This window comes from Nothoprocta perdicaria, unplaced genomic scaffold, assembly GCF_003342845.1.
Source record: "Nothoprocta perdicaria isolate Ctin4 unplaced genomic scaffold, notPer1 scaffold_348, whole genome shotgun sequence".
Lineage (NCBI taxonomy): Eukaryota > Metazoa > Chordata > Aves > Tinamiformes > Tinamidae > Nothoprocta > Nothoprocta perdicaria.
In genome coordinates this window covers 280,797-305,335 of record NW_020455586.1, presented here as the reverse complement: position 1 = coordinate 305,335, position 24,539 = coordinate 280,797, and positions in this window count along the sequence as shown.

The following is a 24,539-nucleotide window of genomic DNA, read 5'->3' as shown; positions in this document are numbered from 1 at the left end:
GTCTTCAAAACCCACCTGGATGCCACCCTGTGCCACATGCTGTAGGTGTGCCTGCTTGAGCAGGAAGGTTGGACTAGATGATCTGTAGAGGTCCCTTCCAACCTTGAATATTCTGTGATTCKGTGATTCTGTGATCACAGCCCAAAGCATGGGACAGATAGTAACTGTTATAAATATAGCAGCAGTTTTGTCATGCTGCTTGGTGTCTGATGGAATAGTCCTGATGATTAATGAGAAGTCCATGTTGAAGTTGATAAGATGAGTTTTTAATATAACAGTTAAGCTACCAATCACTGGCAAATAACTTATGGGATACAAAAGCATTTGCAGGAGAGCAAGCTCTGTATCTTCAAGCTGCTAGCAGAGAACACCACAGGCAAATCACAGTCTCCCACAGCATCAGGTCAAGCCCTAAATGTATAAAATATACCATACATGGGCTCATCCCACTTTTTAAATTCCAAGCAAATCTGAACAAGAGAAATGTTACATCAGTATGTCCTGCTTGTTTCMTTATTTTTTTTTCAAAATCCATGCAAAATAACAAGTTTTCTAGTTTCTGTACTTTTGAAGTAAAAATGTCATAAATCAAACACTTTTGAAATACATACTCCTACAACAAATTAATTATATCATGTCCTGCTCTAAACGGTACTGACAGCCATAAATGTGTTGGATGGGCTCATTTCCTCCCCAACAGTGAACCTAAGGCAACGTTCAGCAATCAGACATTAAACAGGCATACTTTTTTATTGCAGGCTACTTTGCCTTCACCTTCACTATACACCAGCAGTTCTCACCACTCAGTTTGACTCAGGATTTCAAAAGCACTGTTCCCACACCTTCCTACGTATACTTGGCACAGCCTTTTGACCTGCTTCAGCACGAGAAGCCTACATAGGTAACACCGGGTGAGAAAGAGCTTGAGAAGGTTGAAAAAAAATTAGCCTAACCTGGGGTTCCCAAGCAGTCTGGATCAAAAGATGACCTTCAAAGCATGACAATTCTCATGAACTACTAAAAATGTGCCACCAAGCAATGTGCCTTCTGTGAGTGAAGGAAAACACAGAATTAYAGACAGAAGTGATAACTTTCCCAAATAAGATGGAAACCAAAAGCATTCATAAAATGAGTTCCAGACTCAAAGGGAATATTCCAATGGTCTTCCTTTAAAACATTGCATAAAATATTAATCATGGAACACTGCAAAAACACTGCAAATAAATCATGATAATATAAGTAATGCAAAAGAGAAATGTGTTAGAGGTGTAATTTTATTAATTTGTAAAAAAGAATCTTACAATTACTCTAAGTTTAAAGGTGTAAATAAACATTAACAGGAGGTCAGCCTAACCATGCTAAATCTTTCCTAAGCTTCCCTAAAGATCACTTTAGAAGGAAAAGGGTGTCTCATTGTGCTTGCAGGTGGGAACTCAGCATGACATGAGTCAGTGCCATGAGAACACTGCTCCAGGGCAGAGCCCATCTTTTATTGTCTAATCTCTAACACTGAGCTACTTGATTGCAAATATGGTAAGTTGTGGTAATTCTGGCACAAAAAAAATGTGAAGGAGGACCCAGGCAAATACAGGCCAGTTAGCCTCACCTCCATCCCTGGAAAGTGATGGAACAGCTTGTCCTGGCTGCTGTCTCTGAAGCGTGGAGGACAAAAAGGTGCTCAACAGTAGCCAGCATGGATTCACCAAGGGGAAAACGTGCTTAACCAACCTGATAGCCTACTATGATGGAATGACTGGTTGAATAGATAATAGCAGAGCAGCGAATGTGATCTGTCTTGACTTCAGAAAGGCTTTTGACACCCTCCCTCACAGCATCCTCTTGGGCAAGCTCCAGAAGTGTGTGTTAGATGAGTGGACGGTGAGGTGGAGTGAGAACTGGCTGGATGGCCAGTGGGTTGTCATCAGGCAAACAGTCTAGTTGGAGGCCTGTAGTTAGTGGTGTCCTCCAGGGGTCAGTCTTCAGTTTAGTCCTGTTCAATGTATTCATCAATGACCTGGATGAAGGGACAGAGTGCCCCCTCAGCAAGTTTGTGGACAATACCAAACTGGGTGGAGTGGCCAACACTCCAGAGGGCTATGCTGCCATTCAGAGGAACATAGACAGACTGGAGAAGTGGGCAGAGAGGAACCTCATGCGGTTCAACAAGAAGCGCAGGGTCCTGCAGCTGGAGAGGAATAACCTCAGGCACCAGGGGTTCAGGGGGATCAGGGGTTGACCTGCTGGAAAGCATCTCCATGGAGAGGAATTTCAGAGTCCTGGTTGACACCAAGTTAACCCCAAGTCAGCGGTGTGCCCTCATGGCCAAAAAGACCAATGGGATGCTGGCGTGCATCAGGAGAAGTGTTGCCAGCAGGTCAAGGGAGGTGATCCTCCCCCTCTACTCAACCCTGGTGAGGCTGCATCTGGAGTACTTTGTGCAGTTTTGGGCTCTCCAGTACAAGAGATGTGGAGCCGATAGAGAGAGTCCAGCGGAGGGCTGCAAGGATGGTCAGGGGCCTGGAACATCTGCCTGTAAGGAAAGGCTGGGCCTGTTCAGCCTGAAGAAGAGAAGGCTGAGGGGGTATCTGATCAGTGTCTATAAATACCTCCAGGGAGGCAGTGAGGAGAAGGGGGATGGCCTCTTTTCAGTGGTAGCCAGCAATAGGACAAGAGGGAATGGCCACAAACTAAAGCACCAAAAGTTCCACAGGAACTTAAGGAAAATTTTTGAACAATGAGAGTGACAGAGCCCTGGAATAGGTTGCCCAGAGAGGTTGTGGAGACACAATCCTGTGCCATATGCACTAGGTGACTCTGCATGTGCAGGGGAGTTGAACTAGACGACCTCCAAAGCTTCCTTCCAACCTTGATGATTCTTTGATTCTATGATTATGGTATCACCCCTTTTCTAGGCAGACTCAACATGATTAAAGCCTGATTTTTACGATCCATAATTACCTAAATCACAATTATTGCTATAATGTCCATCACGTTATACTTTTGCAGACAAAGCACTTACTTCCTCTACCACTTCTCACCTGTGAGCGCTTCCTTTGACTTTTTCCCCTTTTTGTCTATTCGAGGTAACAACTTGTACAGAATTATATGAAAGGTCTCTAAATATCACTGCTAAATCCCATCTAGCACATCAGAAACTTACCCTATGCCTTCTTTACCTAAATATCTCAAGCACTAGTCTAGCAGAATTTGAGCTTCTGTTAAAGTATATAAAGCTTCTGTTAAAGTACTCTGTTAAACCATATGCACATTTGAAGGACTCTGCAGTGGCACATTAGAGCTAAAACAACTATCAGCAAGGACTGTAAAGTCTTTATCTCCACCAACCTTTGAACAAGGCAACAAATAAAAAATGAGTGAATTTCCTCATTATTTTTTCTTGAATCTATTTCAGAGTTACATATTACCTAAACCTCTCAACCTTTCCCAAACTTCTTTGTCCCCAAAGTGCATTACTCACATTTTCAATCGGCATTCAGCTGCTGAGATTTCCCACTTTAAAACTGTGTCAAGACACTGCGAATGTTTTGACAGTGCAGACTGTAATGTAGAAGACTTGACACAGCTTAGAAAGACATAGAAAAAGATACATTTCAAATAAAGAAGCAGCAAGTTTTAAAATGTTTCATCAAGAAGAGCCATGCCATCATGCTCACAAACCATCCATAGACTTAGAAATGCTGGTGGTGGAGTAGATTATTTTAAGGCAGTGTTGTCTTGATAAAAAAGCTCTGCAGCACATATATTTATGCACTAAAACTCAAATTTTAAAGCATTATTGCCTAAAGTCAATTTCCTAAATCAAAAGTGCCTCATTTTCAAAAGTGCTGAATGCCAGCAAGTCCTACTGCAGTGCTTTCTACTTCTATTACATGTTGACTTTAGTGTGATGAATACTTTGATAAACCAGGTGATTTATTTAGATGTCTAAACACAGACTGAGCTAGCATACCAAATTTCAGCCCAATGGAAATGATTTTGTATAAAATATGAAAAATCTCTGCAGTAAAAGCAGACACATTCTTAACAATAACAGAAAATTAGGATCCTAGAATGCATTGTACATTCATTTGTTCTCAGACAGACAGTTAATTTCATTAAATCCATCGTGACTGCTTTTCAAACATGCATCAGACAAAGAGTGCAGAATTCCCCATTACACAGGTGCCCCATAGGACTTTTCAAGCAAAGTTTCTCTAAGTAACATTTATTTGCTCCTGGGCAAATAAGTGAATAATGGACTTCTGTTTTAGAGGCAAACCCATGGCCAGAGGGTGGTGTTTTGACAGCAAAATCACACAGTCTTGTGTTCCTGGGGGAAAAAGTTGGAATGCTGAAGTTTGTTCAAAGCATCCACATCTCCAACACGACTGCCAGCAACTGGAATGCAGAGAGCAGAGGTGCCATGAAGGGGAACTACGGAACTGAGACTGTGAGAGGCACAGAACTGTGTTCTAGTAGATACACAAGTAGGAAAGAGCTAGCAGGCCTTCACCTACTTTTTTTTTAATTTTAAGAGGGAAAAAACAGATTAAAAATGCTTTTTTTCAAAACAAAATATAATGAAGAATGAGGAYGTTTTTGGAAGAATAAGCAATATGGGTGCTTAGGATTTTTAGGTTTTACTGTCTTCTTAAGCGTAACTCTGCATCTCAGGTGCAGTCTTTGAATTTTCATGCTAGCTGCTTGGTCACTTTCCATACTAGAGTCTATTTTGTTTGTGCTCTGATAAGCAACTGAACTGCAATAAGCCCAATGTTAACGATGATAGGTCCTTGGCAAACGATGTAAGACTTCTGCTTTAAAATAACAGCATACCATACCACCTGAACCACTCACAAAACGTGATGTCACACTGTCAACCATCAACCACCACATGTTGCCATGACTCGGCCAACTCCTTGGTTGCAACATAAAGGCATGGACRTAAAGGAAGAGTGAAAGAATCTGATGACTTTGTGTCTGACTAGGCACAGTGGATACAAAATAGAACAATATTTGCTGTGATAAAGCAAATATTTCAGAGCCACAATAGGAATCTGACAGATGACAAACCAATTCAGAATTCTTAATTCTGCCAACTTTATCATATCTGTGAGTGTTTCACATGCCCTTGGCTGTTTTACTCATCCGCAGAACATTTTTTAACTTTTCACATTCAAGATTTCACTGCTTCTTTGGAGTAGACAAAAGGAATGAAGCAACCTTTCACAGGGGTGTCTACCGGCAGCCATAAAGTTGTTACAGCTGGTTTCTACACTACCATGACCTAAAGCCTATAGAAGGATGTCAGAAGTTTGCTGGAAGGCATACTTGTACTCCCTGTGCAGAGAGTACACAGGGTATTCCACCTGAGAGGCTATCACTGGGAGAGGCAAAAAGACTCCTTGGTTCCCTCACTGAACCAAAGTTCATTCCACTCCATAGAGAACAACACCATAAACATCAGGCTCCTAATATATTTTCCTCTTCCAGCTCATCCACATGAAGTCCCAGAAAGGGGATTTTATACTGCAGAGCAGTATGCTGTAGTCCATGGGCTGATGTTCTCATTCCTTCTAAGGATGTCTTATATTTGCAAGGCTGAGAATAAGAGCTCTCTTGAGGGTATGAAACACTGTGCCTCCAACACACACGTGCATAAAGTACAGCAAAATCCAACAAGCTTTAAAACAATGATTGTCATAGCAACCTCAGAATAACTGTTGCCTAGTGAATATATTACTTTATAGCTAGTCCTGTATCCTGTGGCGTCCCACAGAGATTCCTGCCCATTGCTCATGGTGCCCATAGAGGAGTAAGGAAACAGCAGATGACACTAACACTATGCCTGTAACATCCATTTTTGAGTCACATTTCACAAGTTACTCAATAACCGAGTTAAGTAACTAGGTGAACTAAATGAAGTAAGGATTAAAGTGCTGCTGGTGAGGRGAAAAGCAGATGGGAATACAAAATTTCTTCCATAATAGCACACCCCACGACAAATGTCTGACCTGACATCATTAAAGCCTTCAGTAACTAGGCTTTTCACTTGGGTTTATGACTCTTACTGTATATCTAACTATAGCCATAGCTATAAAAATACCTTCGTCTTTCTAGGGCTTACAGAAGGTTGGACTTCCTCGTGTCAAACAAAGGCTAAACTATAATGCCTCTTTTTCATTTACATAGCTAAAGCTTGAAAGAGTCTTTATAATTCATCTCTCCATTTATACACTTTTAATCTTTAAAGGACCTAATTTGGTCAGAACAAAGTAATCAATAGAATATGACTAAGTGCACCCACTACCTGCCAGCCCTGCTAAATGCTGAATAAAACTCAGCAACAGTGAGGCCTCTTTAAATCTGATCATCATAAAACCCTCTCTTTGTGATCCTCTGGAAAAACAACATTCCACTACAGCTATAGGGCTGCTGCTTTCATTAGTGAAGTTCATGAAGTATGAGAGCTTTTGCCTGACGCACTCAGAGCTGAAATTAGCCCCTGGAAGAGAACAGATCCTTGACTTTCACAGAATACTGCAAAAGCTACTATCCCTCAGGAAACCTGAAGAACAGAATTGTTCTTTTATTATTGGAAGGAAAAAGGAGAATGTAATAGAAATTGATACAAAGACTTGAGGGTTCAGGATGCACTTAAATAATACAGAAATGAACCCGCCAGCAAGTAGGCACCTTTTCTCATCTTATTGGAGTACTTTGTCTCTACAAATTAGTACCAATGAATTAAAACAGCAAGTTACTAGAACTATCTCCAAGATAAGATGGACATGCATGGATCAAAGACATGCATGGACTTCTTAACGCTTGTTAAGAAGGCAGAAAGCAGTGCCAGAACACAACAAAATCCCGTTGGCTTTGACCACCTTCATTCATGGCCACAGTCAAGTCTAAGGCAGACCCTCAGCTCAAGCCACTTCTGTGTGGCTCTTTTTTTTTTCCCCAGTTGCTGTGAAACGTGCAAATCACATCTGCCATCACATATTATAGTCAGAGCCTAAACTAAGAAACAGGTATGAGTTTTCTCTCTCATAAATTTCAGCTGTAAGAATGAATCTGTTATTACCCACAAAACCAGTATTTCCTCAAAATCACTTAAAAAAAAGAAGCCTTAATATGGCATTGTTTTGAATTAATCATTAATATCACAGTTACAGACTTCAAAATGTCCTTTTTAATCTTATCATAGATTTCTGGTTTCACAGCTATAGACAAGACAAGAAATGTCAAATTTTAGGTTTGTTATTATCAAGGTTTCTATGGAAAAGTCTCTCATCCTGTGGAAACCAATGACAGATTAAAGATTACATAGACACCCACATACACACAAATACATTTTTGGCATTTACTGGGTATATTCATCTCACATCTAGGTGAAATGTATGAATCTAGAAAACTCCATGTAAAACTCCTTGCAAATCAGTTATGCTCTTCCCTCAATATTTGGATACCCTCTTTGGGAGTCCTGTCTCATTTTGGAGCAGAATCACCATGCAGCAGGTCTTGGGGTGTAGATGTCACAARCCGGGCATAGTCTCCACCTGCCTCTGTAGTGCAGCACACAGCCTGTGTTCTTGTGCTCTACTAGTTGCGAGCACTCTGACTAGCTCCAAGTTGAAGCTGCATCTCTTCAGCCTCACTGAAATCCCTGCTTGTGCACCTGCCTAATTGCTGACCATTTTCTCACCAGCAAGCGCGACTGAGTCACTGGCAACGCCGCTTCGGATCTTTTTCTCCAGTCGCTGGAGGTGAAGGAAGCACGTGTGGTGCAGCGGTCTGCAGCCTTTTTCGGAAGAACGGGCACGAATGAGAGACACAGCAGCTTGCAAGCGGATAAAGGCAAGGGCTGCAGGTTTTCATGAATAATAAAATAAGGAATAGCAGGGGGATGCTATTTATAGCCTGCAGGGGCAAACAGAAATCAGGATTGCTAGTGACAAAGCCCGGCTTTAACCAGACAGGACGGTAAAAATGATAATATTAAAAAAGCAGTAGCGGCTACAGCAGTAGCAAAGATGATGCTCAGAACAGCTTTGTTTTCCCAAAAGGTAACCATGGCTGAAGCTAAACAAGAAACAGGAAAAWACACTTATATTTTTCAGAGCATTCTGCTGTGTACAGCATTGTATTAGCAACGTGTAATTGCAAACTGAAATGAGCTGCTTTGATATTGTTTATCTGTGCATGAGGACAGCAGATTTAGCACTATTTTAAATGCTAGCAATGCATTTAAGAGAATGAAATAAAATKAATAATTTCAAATAGTATGAGTGATCAGAAAGATAGACACCAGTAAGAAACAAAAAAGCTGATATTGACTAAAAACTTCCAGTTACTGAATATATAACTTTTGATAGGCAATAATGGAAATATATTCCATCACAGTAACTTTAAATAACTAAAAAAATGTTGAAAAAGTAAAGGGCCAACTAAGCGTTATACCACTCCTAACACATAACACCATCTAAAATAGTATTTTATGTCCTCTCCCATTTTGAATATGCCATAAAAGGTTATAAGAGAACTACAGACTTAGATTTATAAAGACATGGCTATTACCATTGTAATATTATAGCATTATATATAGCATATACAGCAAAGTATAGGATTAATAGCAGGAATATTTAAAACAAATACAGTATATATGCAATGAAATTATTACTGACAGTTACAGCATTGCATGACTTTAAAGCAATGCAGGCAGYGTACCTGCAATGCACCCAAAAGCTGCTCAGGTAAGACTGCCTGACCTTTGCAAAGAGACAGAGATATCCAGAATCTAAACAATCCTTTGGCTGAAACAATTGGATGAAGACAGTGTACATGACATATACAGAAAATGTGAGCAATAGTTTTGAAAGTTTCATTCTTACTCATGTTAACCCTCTTGGCAATATTTGCTTTTATAATATGCTTTAAATGAGACAGAGTGATAGACATAACATTAATAAATTACAGTACATGCATTCCTCTGGCTGTGAGTTTACTCCATATAAACAAAGTGTATACAAACCAATTTCATTTCTTTAGAGATTATGGCATTTATAAATTGCTCTCATAGAAAATTAGATTAAGGTTGCTAAATTACCCGCGTAGGCACATTTTATTCCAAAATGAGATCCATCACTCATAGCATGATATTAGTATATGGATTGCTATATGAATTTTATGGATACCCATACAATACATTACAAAAAATCAAAACATGATTTTAATAATGGGTTTCCAAAAACAGTGCTGATAAGAGTTTTGTTTTTTTCTAGTACCTTTCTTCAGTCATAGCAGTATAGCACAGCAGCATTTCCAGAAACCGATTACACAAACCACAAAAATGATGCACAGAAACCTCAGTGGCACCATTCCCCCTTTCTCAAGTAAAGAATATGCCTCCCAGCCACAACTTATTCCACACCTGTTACCAAGGAAAAAAAAGSAATGGGCTCACTGTTGTTTGGAGGCGAGAAGCCAAAGTTCTCAAAAAAGTATCCAAAAGCATATACATTCATAGATCATTAGCATTTGTCTGTACTGCAGTGGCACTCMTATCCAAATCAAAACCAAAAGCCAAAAACCAAAATTCATTGTGTTACAGATGCATCTCTTCTCCTGCTTTGAAGTCTATCTAGTAGAACGGTAAGGAGAACGGCCATAGGAACATGAGTACTAACAACTGAATTGTCTTTTTTCTTCTTACATATGGTAAACTGTTTTGTTTTTAATCAATCCTAAAGACTATGCTTACATCCTATCCTGACCTTGTTAACATTCTTGATCAAAGTTTGTATGGCACCTACTTTTCTAAATGGTTTTGCAAAGACTTCATGAGATTATATATAAAAATTGATGTTTAGGTCATGCCTAGGTGGATATAATTTGCATTACCATTTAAAACTATAAAACCAAAACACTTAGAAATTAAAATCTATTGATCTGTTGATTATTAGCATAATTTTTCAGCATTTCATCATCTAGCACATACTATCCTTTCAATACTAGTGTGAAGTACAAAAGTATCCTTCCTATTTTATAGGTGGAAATCAGAAGGATTATGCAGTTTTCCCAATCTCCCAGGAAGTCCATGGAAGAGGAGAAGAGGAGAGATCTCGGCACTGCCACTAGCATCCAGCTATTTCATCTAGCACTAGTCCTGAGATTTAAAGTTCAAAATTCAATACAAGGTATATGACAACCCACTTAAACAGCTGAGTGGATTTCTGCCGTTGATTTCACTTCTTTTATTCTGAATTTGAAAGAATTTAACCACAGCATTTGCTATACTATTTAGACACAGTAGGTGTACCACATCTCTGAATTTCCTTTTGTCTGTGTGTGCAGGTGAAATCTTACAGTTATCTGAAAGTAGTTTGCWGTAGGAGGCTGTGTTTTCTATTTAATATTGCGCTATTTTGATTCAGATATATAACCCAACAGGATAGTAGAACTTCTCAATCCAAGGGATCAACATACCAACAATTTGAAGCATTTTGGTGTTTGATGTGGGAGAAGTATCTTCTGCAATTCAATAAAGACATTAAAAATTATTCAATAACATATTCAGTATGTCCCACTTTTTGTATAAAAAGCTCTCTTAGTAGACATGCTAGAGAAATATTCTGCTAGTGCATCATTACAGCATATTTACATTGAAAAATATCTACAAGCTTCAAGCAGTTAGTAAACAAGCATTCCCAAAAGATAAACTGAATATTTTCTACATACAGAATGTCATGTRCCAGCTGCACACTGCAGTTATACATAACTAGAAGTATAGATATTGTCTGCATTTTGTATTTCCAACCCTGAGTTTCTGTTCCTGATTAACTTCTGTGGAAGAATCATATTAGTACTTTAAATGTCAACTATTGATTCTATAGATGCAACAGACTATTTATGCAGCAATGATGCTGAAATCAACACTTTAAAATTCTTCAGTCTGATTATGAAGATTGCTAGATAACCTACTCACTCTAGCAGTAAGTGTCTGATAAGCAGTCAAGTATTCTCTGAYGAGATTTTTCATTCTTTGGACAGCTTTATCATCAGAACTACAAACAGCTATTCTTGCAATCAAGATTCGGCTTCACTGCACTAAGCTTTGCTCACCATCTCTTTCCTACAGAAGAACTGCTAATGACACACAGTGTCTAAATCCCCTTCAATTTATCCTGTCATATTTTATTCTAACTACATAAACTGTGATATTGCAAGACACTGAGTGTTATAAAGTACTAAGTGCCTTTTTCTCCTATGAATGTCAATCAGAGTTGTTTCTTACAAAAATGTGATGATATTCCCTACCTTCTGTGAACAAATAATCCATGCAAAGAAATCTAACACGTCGCATTGAGTATATTTCCATGGGGAAATATCAAAGTCTTCTTGAAGATATTGGCAAACTCTGAAAATAATTTTGCTAACAATAAAGTCATAGCTATTAGTAGACTATATATCTACAACTAAGCACACAAATCCYAGATAGTACACAACTTTGAAACAAAATCCAGAGAAATTTTAAGAAGTTGTTATGAATGCTAGCTGGCTTTGTATGAAGTTTTACAGAGAATCAWCTCTACTCAAGCTGGTCTGATCACCATCTGAACATTTTACTTAGGTGTTAGCAAGTTTGAACTTCATCTTTTACTGTCTCTCCATTATTAATCTGCATTGCAATAAACACAGATGCAAACCTATCTTTATCTATACATCACAATATTTTGTATTTTTTTAAGCTYAAAAAGGTTAAAGGCATAACCCTTATGCCATTTCCACTGAACATCTGGAATGAGTAGTCAGCAAGGCTGAAGGGGGTTTGCAGTGAGCTGTCTCCTTTGTATTTGGTCTAGATTTTCAAATAGTTTAACGGTATTTTCAACTATAACTCAGTCCCCAGTGTGGGCATGATCTTGAACTGACTTCAACTGTTGTCATCTGCATCAATATTAATTACACACTAGCCTTGAAGATCTTTACTTATAGTTACATTCTGAATTTAGTTTATAACAAGGCTGGACATTCCACTTAGTCAAGATAAGCATTTATGCTGAGGAAGAGATATATAGTATTTATAATAGTTTAAACGCTGATTTAAGATTACAGAATACTGATATGTGATTAAAAAGACAGTCTTTCATACAAAATGTTTCACATTCAGGTACTTCCAAGACAGACTTCCAATCTATTAGATTGTTGTGCATTAATCAGAAAGGTGCATAAATCAGCTATAATGGAGATGCAGCCATTTCACAGACTCTGATCTATTTATGATGCATTTAAGCAAGCCAAAGCAAAATATTTCTTGCATCTCCTAACTGAGCTTAGGAACTCCTCGGAAAGAGGAAAAGGAGAAATAAATTTCAACAAGAGAGTCCTGTTGCTACATAAGTATAAAGAAAAAAAACCCTCAGAGTTTAAAAATACTTTATTTCAATTAAAAAAAAAAATCAATCTTATTTTCTTTGTCCCTGATGGGCAAAGCTATCAGTATCAGTTCATATGTCTGTCTGTTGAATGACTTATACTGTAACTATAACATTATAAAACCAGGGTTTGAAAGAATGAATGTTTTAGGATAGGACTGTACTTATATTCCTCTGGAAAAGAAATGGGGGCACTGCTTATGACTTCTTATTTCAAAAAAAAATCTATTCATATCGACTGAATAAAGAATAATTCCTCAAAGTGTCTCATAATTTGAATTAAAAAAAAAGTTTTAAATGTCTCAGTGCAACCAGTTACCTTTGGTAACCATAATATCACTGTAATATTAGGGACAAATTGCCACTATGTGAAAGTTTTCTAGTGCAATAAAGAACCAGTTCTGTTCAACCACCTTCTATTAATTGCAAATAACCAAAAAATAAAAAATAAAAAATAAATAAAAACAGCAAAAATGTTGCAAAAACTGACCTTAAGGGCCTGTGACAGGCTGAAAGCATTTTGAACAACTCAGAGATTTTGTCCAATTCATGGTAAGATCCTATTCCTTCTTTAGCAGCATAGTAGCTGTATAGCGTGTATCCATACTAAGGATTTAATATACAGGAGATGCTTGTGGCCAGGTGAAAGGTGCTTGCACCACCTTCCAGAAGAAACACGGTTGAAGCTGTGTGAGTTGTGTGACAGCGTATCTGGGAGCCTCCTCTTGCTGTATGGACATGAGAGCCTTAGCATAATCCTATGTGCATGGGATTGAGGTGACAGACACAAGGCCATCATGGGTGGCTGAACAGGAATCTGATTCTKAACACTTATGGAGGTCATAAGAGAATTTGGGTTGAAAGGGACTTTTTCTAGTCCAATCTTCTCTTCACAGCAGGGTCAGCTCTGGSGTCAGAGCAGGTTGCTCAGGGCACACGATGAGTGTCTGCAATTGGCAGCTGGTTTGAACTTCATTGCTTGCAAATGAAGTGTGGACCTTGAGCACTAGAAACACAACAGAATCTTGCACTTATTTGCCAAATGCCCCACTACAGACCTCAGTTATCACAAAAAAAAAAAAAAAAAAAAAAAAAAAAAAACTTTTGTGAGCTTATGTTGGCTATTTAATAGTAATACATAATGAATAAAGTGAAAGAAATACATAATAATGCTTTCATAATGCAGATAAAATGTTACTATGTTACCAGTTTTTTATAAGATGATCACACATAAGCCAGAAGTTGAGGCATTAACAGATTACTTATTTTTCCTGTGGTTAAAGACTCAGATACGTAGTCTGATTATTTATGGCACCTTTATGGCCATAAACTTTAAACCTTATTTATGGCACCTGCACATTACTATAATGAGCCTCCAATTCAGACTAGTTATTCCAGATTATATTAAATCAAACACAAATCTTTAATACACCACCTATCAAAGATTACTGCACTTTAAGAAAAATACCTGCTTCTGAAATTCAAAATCAGAACTTCATCCTTCATGAGTACTTGTTGTAATCCTATTCACTTCTTTTGCAATATTGCCTCAATTATGGATGAGGAAAGAAGATATCCAATTATGGATATGGAAAGAAGATRTCTTTCCTAACAATTACTCTTTAAAAAAGGATGAAATAAAAGGAGTGGTCTGCTATATAGACTACACATAATAATAACTATGTCTGTGAGTAAAAATAGGGATTTCAGACTCTCTCGAAGGAAATTATTCTTGAAGAAAAACTTATATAAAGGTTACCCTTCTACTTCATTGTTCAACTCTAACTGTACAAACAAAAAATGTTATAGAAAGACCATTTTAGTTATAAYTGCATTCATTTATATCAAAACTGCAGGTACATGCACTTAGAAATGTAAATTCAGCAGGTCCTCCCCTCTTTTTTCCATTCCTATCAGATACGAATAGCTAATCTGAAAGCACACCTTTTAATTGCACCTCTTGACATGTCAAGCAGTGCACAGGTATTGTGTGCAAAGGCCATAGTGCATAATCAGCTGTATATAACCACAAAACACTACCTTTGGGCATATACCTCTACATGTTCCTATGTGATAGCTCATATAATTGTATAAAATACTTAAACCTAGATTGGATTTGAAAAGGTGATGTATATGTATRTATGCATGTGTATGTGTCTATATATGTACACAAGTTTATATGTTCCTCTTTTCAAAGCACTCCAAAAGTTCAATGGCAAAGAACATCACAATCAATAACTCCAGTCCTCCGACACAAGAGAACTTTCTAGAGTAAAGTTTTCCATAGCAAAAGGCATCAAATCCAGACAGAGCTCTGCTCATCTTTGGCTGCAGCATGACCTGTGCCAGGGGCTAACAGCTGCCACCGACCCAATCACCTTCCACTTCAAATGCAAGTTGCATTTCTTTGAATCCTCTCTAGCGCGAGCACAGAGCAACCATATGTATTATTTAAAAAGCAGCAACACTACAACAACATATTGTGAACATATTACACAGTGAACATATTACACAGCATGCGCTCCTCACCCTAGGAAAAAGATGAGGTAATTAATATGCTTTATCTTTCCATATTAATATGCTATGTTAAACTTCAGGAACATTTCATGCGTTTCCGAAAGAAGGAACAATAAAAGAGGAAAATATTTAAATATAAAGTCTTAGGTACAAGTCAAGGATGTAGTCAGTCCATTTTCCTTAGTGAGCATGTGCTTCACTTTGCTCGGGCATGGTAATAAATAAACCATTTCTCATGAATAGAACTTGGCAAATTAGACAAGATATAGTTTACATCATTACACCTTTTCTGTATCCTGGACATGCTGTTCCATATGTGCAGACTAGATTTCTCAAAGGCCTAATAGAGCAGTTATGAATATATTCATCACCTAAGGAAAAAAGTCATCTTCTTAACCATACCACATAAAATGCTGGAAGATCTATTTTGAAGTCTAAGTTGACTAGTCTGGTTGAGGCACGTGGGTTTCTATGGCCAACAGAGCAGTTTAGAAGAGTAATATAGCTCATCTCACGCCTGGCTCCTTTGTTTCCTGAGCACTAATGATAAGACATTCATTTAGAGCCAAATCAAATGAGGTGACTTTGGCACAAAATCAGAGCAAGATGCAAACTCTCAGACTCGTTTCACACAGTGACTGCACAGTTCCAGCCTACCTCATACCAACACAATACATTACTGTCTCTCTATTTTTCAGAAAAGATTTACCAAGGTATTTTGGTGTGATCTTTGTTTTATAAAGCGCATTAGAATGTATTTCTCCGTGCACAATAGCATAAACCATACTTGTTATTTCATTTTCTATTCTCTTAATCCCCAATTCACAAAATTAGGTCATTTTCAATGGGTTTACCATATAAAACAGCGAGAAATAATAATAGCAATTAAGTCAAATTTAGCACTTATTACTCAACAAGAATTGCCTAGAAACAGAACATGTTTTCCATAAATGCATTCATTGTTCAAAATTCTTTTGAGGATGTTTTAATGCATATGYCTTCTCTCCAGTATGTTTTTAATAAGCTCTCTATTGCAGGAATGTATCATATGTTGGATCCTCCAAATTCAAAATCTAAGCTAATTTGACAGGTCTCACGCCAAATGTCTCTTCCGCTGGCTGCACCAGCATAATTCGTCAGATTTCCAATATGTCCGTTCATGAGCCTGAATCCCGCATTTATTTTTTATGARCAACCTGCAATAATAAATTTTAAAAAAAMCAACAAACAAATAAAAATGCTTTTGTAACTATCCCTAAGATACTTTGAATAATCATAGTCAAACTAAGGATAGGGAGAAATCAGAAGATAGCAGTTTTGCCTAGCTTTGTTCCTAGTCCTTAATCCAAACCAAAGAAACTATATTTTTGAAAAAGCTGGCAAGGCTCTAAAGAAGAAAAACAGTGTGTATTTGTCATAGAATTAAGATCAYTCTGATTCTCTCCTGTTTGTGTGAAAAAAAATAGGGGCTATTGCCACTGCATAAACACCAAACAGTTTGTGTCTATCTTCAATAGTTTCATAGCAAATACGTAAATGATTCATTTGCTATTCGTCAGCTTTGATATACTGCCTACCCTTGCAGACCTTCTTAAAATATATACAAAATCTGCAATACCAGACATGGTTTTCTGGGCCATTCTTTCTTTCAACAGACGGCATAACCACGCACCTAACACAAAGTTACAGTTTGCAATCTCTCTCTCAATTTCAATTATAACTTGCAAAAAAGTCAACATCTCCTTACAATAGGAATCACTCCGTTGAATACTTACTACAAGCCCAAAATAGAAAGCAAACAGTTAGGACAGGCACACTGTATTTAAAACGTCTCTTGAATGTCCCAGCTTTAATTCCCCAGCAGAGAGAATCGAGACTTTAAGTTAAAATTAGTCTTTGAGTCTTTGGTCTCCAAGTTAAAATTAGCACTCAAAAGCATTCACACTTACGAAATTATAGCTCAAGCAACAAATCTCACCATTTCTGTTACAGCATGTGATAGCACCCTTCTGCAGCACCCAAAAAGCGAGCAGAATGGCTACTCCCTGCTAGGTTTGAGCTCCCAAGGCAGAGCAATGGGGCCTTCCACCAGCAGCACAGGGAATTTCTGCCTCTGTCCATGGAACTTGTCCTCCCAAAAAAGAGGCATTGAGGATAATGGCGGACACCAGTCTGCTTCAGGCCCATATGGCACATCTCCAGCAYATAAGGCTGCTTCAACTGAGCTAAATGAGGGGCCCACTGCTTGGTCTTCATTTTCATTAGTCCCTGCTAGACTAGAATTCAATATACATTCTACCAAGAGATATGGTGATAGTGAAGCATCTTGGATTCCAGTGGGGCTGGGTTTTGAAAGTCACAGCAAAAAGAAGTATGTAATTCAAGATCAATAAAGTGACTGGCCTTCATGGTGTACCTCTTGCAGTTCACAACTATGCAAAATGGGAGCACAGTGAGCAGAAAGATCAGATTTGCTGGGTTTTTTTATGAGTTGCCCAAATACAGGAGGCCTCACACAGTGTGCGGCAGTAAAAATAGTCAGCCTAACATTTCTCCAAGTTGTTTAGCAGCTATCAGTCACTGCCACCTATTTGCGGACTACAAAAAATGACAACTTCCTTCATTGCAGCTGGCTCCCACTGGCCATCTACTACGGTTCGACATATAAACTTGGACCACAGAACAAAACAGGAGCCTGTAATGGGACAAATAAGTCAGCAAGGTATGTTTCCACTTAACATTTGGCACCAGCCAAAGCACATGTATTGGTCAAATCTCCCTACASCCTTATTTTCCACAGTTGACTTGGGTATTCATTCACCAAGATCTTTACAGTAAATAATGTCAGCTAATTAAAATCTACTACTGCTTTCAAATAAAGAAAAGCGTATGCAAAAATCTAAAGGAAAATGAACCATATACCGTATTTATCTTTCAAATTCAATAAACTTGTTATTGGATTTTAATATCAATTGACTAATATCTGACAGGAGTAATCAGGTGTTCTGGAAAAAAGCCAAATAAGTAACGCATTAAGCTAATAAGAAGGTTACCTCTTCAAGGACTTAAACAGCATAGTAGTAGAGATATACTCAAAAGTGCTTTATTGCCTTCTGATTTGTCCTCACTGTGATTTTTTTCAAATTTTGCAAAAATAGATAGTTTTGCCAGGTTCATAAGATCCACAAGCTAAAACAAAGTCACAGTGCTGGAAAGAGCTCTTTTGCCCTGGACTTTGCCATTCGTTGGAAGGAATGGCTCTCCTTACAGACCTACTCCGCTCCTGCTCACTGACAGGATGCTTCCCCGGGCTCCTTCCCTGGGAGCTGCTCTCTGCAGTCCCTGACCTTGTGCCTTCCTGAATGCAGACACCACGCACTGCTCTGCTCCATTCCCCATCCCTTGGCAATCCATCTGATTTTAGACCAATTCGATCCCCAGCCCTTTCCCTTCCTTCCCAGCGGCGTTTGTGGCGTGCCCCATAAGGCACACGCTTGCCCCGGGGGCACCGTGCAGCAGCTGCCGCAGCTGGAGGCACCTCAGGGCCATGCAGAGCTGTCCCCCGTGCGGCAGCCCCGCAGCCCTCGCCGCARCCAGCGCCGGAGCACAACTGCTGAGCTGTCAGCAGCTTCCCACAAGAGGCCAATTTTTACACCGCATAATTGTAGCGCAGCAAAAAAAAAAATATTCTTGAGAGCTGGCAAGCCTTGCTGAATTTGCATGCATATCTGATTAGCTGCCTCTCTAGAATACACAGTTTTACCCAATATTGCAAAATTACTCAGTTTAATTTTTTGAAAAAGTCTGGATTGAATCCTGTTGAAGTATAAAGCCTGTTTTCTTGTTCCTTCCCTCCCTCCAAATGAGTATAATCCAATTTTCATTTGATACAGGGGCATTTTATTTGAAGCTGCTTGGGAGCTAAGAACCAAAAGAAAAAAAAAACATAGACAGCAGTACGAATCAGAAAGATTTTTTTTTAGCTTCATCTCTATTGAATCATCCAGGGAATGAAGCAGGAAACTTCCCTACGCTTCATCCCTCTCCTTCCACCCATCTCCCCAGGAGGCAGCAGGAGAGAGGACCACAGGCTGGGTAGCTGCAGCTTCTGCCCGCCTGTCCCAACTTTGCGTGACTCCTCCATGGCCTAAGAGCTCAAAGTGTGGACAGAAGCCAGAACGTTACCCATGCAGGCGCTGATGGTTGTCCTGCTCCAGCTTGAGCAGGGAGCTGATGACAGAAGGCCAAAAATGTTGTTGCTGCTCAGGCTTCATTTCATCACTTGTCACACACTGGCAACCGACACATTTTCCGCCAGGCTGACTAGGACACGTCTCCAGAGGCTGGAAATCACAGAGCTGTGGGTAGGTTTAGGGGAAGAGGCCTGGAGTCATGTTTCCTGGCCCTACAGATGTGCTCGGTTCTGAGATGCTGCCTCCTTAATGAGCGGGAAGATAATGGCTGTGTGCATATAATCCAATATCCCAAGCAAATAATCAAATATTCGAATTGGCATGATCATTGATATGATGTGTCATGCAAATAAAAACAGAAAGTCTTCAATAAATATACACAAAAAAGCATGTCTGTGTGCATGAGCTAAAGCAAAAACCTTTCCTACTTCATTTCTTGTGGTTCAGAAGGTGTACATCTTTTCTATAAATATGCACCACACAAAAATATAAACCATATAAAAAATACTTTGACAAAAGTCTTATCAAATTGTTTTCTACAGACCCAGATGTTTTAAATTTTCTTTAAAATATTTCAGGCATCATTTTGAATGCTTTGTTTTACTGGGAGTGAATATCAGATCACTAATGTTCCTTTCTCATAGCAATATTTAACAATTTCTTCTACCTCATTTCCAGGCTTCCATATAGTATCCTTGGTACTTTCTAAAAAGAACAGCAATGCAAAACTCAGGCTCCTGTTTGGAAAGTTCACCAGGAGAAATATTACAGTGGCTATACCAGTTCAACTTAAGCACTTTGATACGCTTACGTACATTTGACAAAAATAACTCTTCCATACACACTTCTCATTAGGCCCAAAAGTAGCAAACCATTCAAAGTAAGTGTCATAAATCAAATACATCCACCTTTGTGGTGAAACATCGATTTTATTTTTCGTTTTCATCTTAGAGCTTAAAATAATTTGGTCATCCTAGTTCATAAAAATCGAGCACAAAGTTGCACCACAAAAGAAACAGTTAAGTCAGTGCCTATTCATGTTGCCACCTAAGCAAGGAAGGCAGGAAACACAATGATAGAAAAGGTGTGAACAAATAAATAATATGAATCCTGCATGTTTTTATCAGTTCACATACAGTAACCATCAACTCAAAGAGCAACTGCAACTATTTCTCCTGTCAAAGCCCGCAGTAGTTAAGTACGGATAATAGTCCTCTGCCTCAAGGAGTGTTTGGAGACTGAACTCCTATTTAAGAACTGGTATGTGGGAAATTGCTTTCAGTACATGGAGAAGACAAGTCCTCTTCCAGGTTAAGCATCAGTTTACATCCAACAGGGTTCTTTAGCACCAGATTAGCACCAGTCTCAGACAATTCAAGGCAGCTTTTTTTGGAGCCACTTGGATGTCTCTGTATTGCAGCCTTGAGCACACCACGTTATAGGAAACATTATTCACTTGGGCATGGAACAACACAAGTACATACAGACAGCTTGGTTTTAATCACACCTCAACTAATAAGCCCTCCTGGGACTTATTAGTTTCAGATGGAGCTGTCTGGAAGCATGTCTTGCTTATATTTAAGAAACCGCTCAGTCATTCTTCTGAGGTCTAAAGCATCGTGATGTCAAGCCTGAAAYGGCACCACATAAAACCTAAGCTGTGTATTTATAATAGGTTTGCTAGAATTTAGCAGCTGACATCTCTAAAACTCTGTTTGCACTGTGCATGCACCCAGAATTGTAATCAGTGCACAGGGATAATTTTCTCCCTGGTTGCTCCTGCCACCTTTCTAAAATGGCCTGGGATATGTGGCACCGGGACAGGGAGACAGTGCTCCTGCCATGAYCCTTTCTCAGGCAACGCTCAGTGCAAACAAAAAGCAAGAGGCAAACAACTAGTCAAAGTCTAAACCTAATCCTAATTAAGACTTGTAACAATATCTGTTACATACAAACTTCACTGTTCCACCAACAGGAAGTTACTCTACAGCAGAGATTCTTACTCTGTCCTTGTACCACTGCTAACAAACCAAGGGACTTAATTCTACTGCTACATTTGAAGCAATATAACCTGCTAAAGTCAATTAGATCTAGCATTTAAATGGTCGATTTTGTAGTTCATTTGCCATATTTTAATTTAGTTGTTTGGTTTATTATTGTATTAACCAGTACCGTCAATGGGCAAAAAAGAACAAGATGAATACAAAAACTGTGATTACATGCACCAAGTTTCACTGCTTTGCATCCCTGATAGCTATTTTATTTATTTCAAGCATCTGGAGTCTGGGGTAGTAACGTTAGTGAACAAAACAATAGTTTTATGGTTATTCACTGATCAAAAAAAAAAAAAAAAAGAGAGAGAGAGATTGTGATGTTAGAAAGAGCATGCAAAAGTATTAAGCTGCTATACTTTTATATTCTTCTTTTCCCTGTCTCTATAGGTTAGTATGACTTCCTTAGCCTATAGAAATGTTGGAAGTCTTAATTAATATCTGCAAAATAATTTATGATCATGGGCAGATACATCTAATTTAAAGCACTTCATTTTTATTGGCTGTCTTTTGTCTTTATATCTGAAAAAACCCGCTTATTACAAATCAAAATTTCTATCTATCTGTCGTATACATATATAGCGCTTCTGGTTGTGCTCCATTCTTTCAAAGCCTTTAAAACACTACTAAGTGAACCTGATTTTAAAGGAAATATCAAGGGTACAAATATTGCACATATGATAGTTTGCATAATACTAATTATGCTTTGGGCTTCTGTAATACTTTCCCAGAAAATTAAAAAAAAAAGAAAAAAAAGAACGATTGTAATTATGAATGAAATTAGCCAAAAATTTTTACCTCTTCTCCTTAATACTACTATAGCTGTAAAATATTMTGGAGCACTTTTGATTATTTTTATAAACAAAGAGTAAAAAACAAAAGCAATATACTTCTTTCAGGTACTACATTAAAACTATAGGCCTGGGAGGTAAGCGCCGTTGTGACAGAAGCAGATTTCCATAGTATCACTGATGTTTAAAAAAAAAAAAAAAAAAAGCCCTTGCAGTTTTCATCAGCTGAGAATCTGCTCTACGGCCAGAGTTTTGGCTCAATTTTCTTCCTGAGGCTGTTGCTATCTTGCTGCAGCTCCAGTAGCCTAAACACAGAGGAGCTGTCAGCCATGTCCCCAGATCATACAGAGCCGTGCCTGTGACTCCCGGGCAATTTTCTTTCATGTGCTCAGCAAGAGGAGGTTGTGGTCAGAGGAATTGGGGCATGACTTTTCTTCTTTGTTCTCTCCCTGTCATCTGAGCCCCTTGGTGTCCATGTTAAACAGCATTTCTAACCCAAATCAGGAAAGCAGAGGGCTGCCCATGAAACTGCCTATCTGCAGGGGAGTGCTTCACACCATGCACAACCTTCAGGCCACAGCCACATTCAAGAGAATGGTCCTAAAAGCAAACACTAGAAACACTAGAAAACTGAATGATTTCAATTCTTCAACAAACAGGAGGTCATCTTTTGTTCCCCCAACCTGTCAGCTGCCAAAGCTATTCTCACCCAAGTATCGAGAGCAGAAAATACACTCCTGTCCTGCTGCATGTGTTGCACAGGCAGTCTTACAGTTGTCTAGATATSAACAACACACATAATAAGCTCTGAATAAAGTGCTCACAACGCCATAGAGAATGTAATACCCCCCTTTACCCTTGCAACTGTTGTATTTAGTAACTGTATGCCAGTCAAGAGGAACGGTCTAATTTGAAAGACACTAAAAGCCCCTGTCATTCACCAGTCTGCTTATACCTGCAAGCAATAACCATTAAAAGTTAGTATTTGTCAAAGATTTGGAAAAAAAAAAAAAATCCTGTAACTTGTTTTTTATAGTTTAGTTTCCACAAGTTACCACTTGTGGAAGTGCAATGTGTGACAGCGGCTTCCACTGCCAAGAAATCAGAGGAAAACAGGAACCTTTCATTACCCTTTAAGCAGATCTGCCTGCTATGGTAAGGGGACAAGTGAGTGAGGACTGAGAAGCACAAGCTCAGCCACACAACAACACCTTCAGAAAATACTGTGAACTGCTGCCACCCAGTTTTACTTGTTATCTATGTTAAAGCAGAGTGCTGGCTTTGGGGTTGTGTACCCCRTGTTACTGGGAATTGGATAATGAACTGCCTTTTTAATCAGCAAAAAAATTCACTGCATAATGTGTCATCTGAATCAGGTTTGTTTTAACTGGAAGGACTCAGGTATTACCCAAAGTGTTCCAGCCCCAGTCTAGCTTTAGCCTTCTGGCTACTGCAGACAGAGATGAAGGATGGATTTTTCCCACCCTGTTGGAAATCAACCCCCTGGACATACTTCCATATCCAGACTACAAGATTTAGGTTTGCTCCAGACTCTCTGCTGGAAAACAAAAAAAAAAAAAAAGAAAAAAAAAAGGGTTCTGCCTTGCCTTTCCTATGTCAACTGAAGAGCCAAGTATAAGCTAGCACTTACCAGGCCATGCGAATAGCACTGTTTAAATTAGTGCACACTATTGTATGGGGATTTTCATGAAATGCATCTGGCACAGTCAGCACGTATTTTTAGTTCTATTTTTCATGATGATGGCAATACTATGCAGATAAAGCAGAGGMACCGGATAATAAAACCCTATCCTTTGCCACTGCCTAGTGAGATGCTGAATTTGGACAGAAAGCAGCAAGTACTGCAGATTTGAGATGAAGAACAGAAACCATCCAAAATTCTATTTTAACTGCATGATGACATTATCTCTGTGGGTTTTTTTGTTTTTTTTTTTTTTGTCCCTCACAAAGTATTTCAAGGAAGACAGGTTTCCAATCTTGGTTCTAAAAATGAAGATTATATATGGCCAAGTCTTCACTGCCATCGCTCCTCTAGCTACTGTGACCTATTTGTTTAAAAAGAGAGAACAAGCCACTGATAAGACACATGAAGCATTATCCTCCTTGTATCTCTGAAACTTTTTTAAGCATCCAGAAAAACAAAGCAATCTATTTAGGATCAAGGTGAACAACAGTAAACCATGACCATTACTTTAGTTTTGCTTTAGTTTTTATTTATTTATTTATTTATTTATTTATTTATTTATTTATTCATTTATTTATTTATTGTGTTAGGACACTTCAGCCATTCCTAACTAGATCATTTTGAAAGGCCACACTACACTCAGTGCCAGCTTATAAGAGACAATTCCTTACTTGTCAATGCAGTTTTGTCTGTTTACACCAATGGCAACTTGGGCCCAGACTTGGGCCCATCTCCTCAGACTTGTATGTAGCCAATATCTTTCATTTATATTTGTCATATGATACATGAAGGAAAATATCAGTTCAGGCAGGAGTTTCCGAATTGTACCAGGTACAAAATGCCAC